At 38.9% G+C, this 2,500-nt stretch overlaps 1 protein-coding gene across 1 annotated transcript in view; it reads right to left on the bottom strand.

Annotated features, from left to right (window-relative positions):
• Positions 1-2,500, bottom strand: part of LOC143034267 (glutamate receptor 1-like) — a 1,284,256-nt gene that overhangs the window by 106,310 nt on the left and 1,175,446 nt on the right. The gene's annotated exons all lie outside the window — the stretch shown is intronic.

Here is a 2,500-nt window from a genome sequence, read left to right on the forward strand (position 1 = left end):
GAGAGAAGCGAGTAAATGCCTTGGTAGATTAAAGAGTGTAATGAGGAATAGACATTTGGGAATGGATGCTAAGGAGTGATTGTGCCGACAACATTCTACTGGGCAGAAACCTGGAACATACGGGAGGAAGAGAGGAGGAGTTTAAATGTGTTTGAGATGAGGTGCCTGAGAAGTATGATAGTGGTTACTAGGCTAGATAGAGTGAGAAATGAGGAGGTGAGGAGGAGAACAGGGGTGGAAAAGGAGCTGGGAGATAGGGTTGATGAAAGAATATTAGGATGGTTTGGACACATGGAAAGAATGAATGAAGAAAGACTAGTAAAAGAGGTGTGGAAGGCAGATGTGGAGGGAGTGAACATGAGGGGACGTCCTAGGATGAGGAAGATGGATGGGGTGAAGGGGCCTTTCGGGAAGAGGGGAATGTCTGTTGAGGAAGGACGGGAGGACAGAAGACAGGGGTGAATGGAGAATGGTTGTATATGGATGATGTTGTGATTACATGAGGTGGAATGGGCGGGGGGATGTGGGGTGAGGATGTGTGAGCAAAATTTGACGCAGCCCGAAGGAATTTCTCCCCGTCCTCTCATTTTATGCAATGGGGGGACGGAGAGGGGGGGTCGCCGATTTAATGAAGCGGACTTGCTGTGGATGTGCTGTGTCTTGCGACACTGCTTCTGACCCAGGGCAGTGGACAGGATGCAGGGATGACCCGTCATTTCAGGAGGTGCTAAGATAAGAGGGAGGGTGGAGGGGTGTGGAGTGTATTCAGGGATGGAATGGGTGGGAATGATTTTATGCCTTTTTCTTTTTGGCTACCCCCCTTGTAAGGGGGAAAAAGCCTTGGTATATGTATGTATGTATAATATTTATAGTATATATAGTATATATATATATATATAAGCAAAGAAAACACAAAACACACGAGATAAACTATTTTTGCAGAAACAACCGGGAAATTGAAAAAAAAGATACCGAAAGTTTTAGTCTATTTAGACATTTTCAAAGGTACCTTTGAAAATGTCTAAATAGACGAAAACGTTCGGTATCTGTTTTTTCAATTTCCCGGTGGTTCCTGCAAAAAAAAAAAAAAAAAAAATATATATATATAATATATATATATATATATATATATATATAATAATAATATATATATATATACATATAATAATAATAATAATATATATATATATACATATATATCATTATCTTCATATATATACATATGTATATGTATATGTATGTGTATATGTATATGTGTGTATATATATATATGTGTGTATATATATACGTATATATATATATATATGTGTGTATATATATATACGTATATATATATATATATATATATATATATATATATATATATACATATATATATATATGACATATTCACACACACGCACACACACACACACAACATATACACCACATATATATACACAATACACACCACATACACACACACAGACACACACACACATACACACACACACACATACACACACACACACTCACACACACACACACACACACACACACACACACACACACACACACACACACACACACACACACACACACACACACACACACACACACACACACACACACACACACACACACACACACACACACACACACACACACACACACACACACACACACACACACACACACACACACACACACACACACACACACACACACACACACACACACACACACACACACACACACACACACACACACACACACACATATGAACGCGCACATTTCCTTGCTCAAGGGAGACAGTAAAGTCTTGTGGTTTCATTAACCTATTGAAGACTTGGTTGGACTCGGCATTGGTTCTATGTGTGTGTGTGTGTGTGCTTCACCACGGTCTTAGATCACCAGTTGGATTACTGATCCACAGGTAATACTCTCCCGGATGAGAGCTCAAATGTATGTGTGTGTATATATATATATATATGTGTGTGTGTGTGTGTGTGTGTGTGTGTGTGTGTGTGTGTGTGTGTGTGTGTGTGTGTGTGTGTGTGTGTGTGTGTGTGTGTGTGTGTGTGTGTGTGTGTGTGTGTGTGTGTGTGTGTGTGTGTGTGTGTGTGTGTGTTTGTGTGTGTGTTTGTGTGTATTCGATCCTGGATGTTTACGTCTTGCTATGTATTTTCTCGTTTGTTTTAGCAATTATATAATTCTTACTACAGTCCTTGAAGGCTTGAGTTTGATTTACTCTAAATCTTGTTTGAAGACATGATCTTGTATATGTCAGTACCTTGTACTCCCATCTGAGAACTTCATGTAGTTTTTCTCTATGAACTTTTTCTTTGGGAACATTGAAGAAAAACCGTATCTCCCCTTCCTCTTCTTTCTTTTAGTACTGATTTTTTTTTCTTTTTAATTTCTGTAGAGGGAACTCATCTTTGATATATCCTTAAGGCTCAAGAATCCCAAATTCTATGTTTACCTGACCATATAAATACTACTCCGTTATCACATTTTT

This window comes from Oratosquilla oratoria, chromosome 17 (genome assembly GCF_046742065.1).
Source record: "Oratosquilla oratoria isolate Oo_2021 chromosome 17, ASM4674206v1, whole genome shotgun sequence".
NCBI lineage: Eukaryota > Metazoa > Arthropoda > Malacostraca > Stomatopoda > Squillidae > Oratosquilla > Oratosquilla oratoria.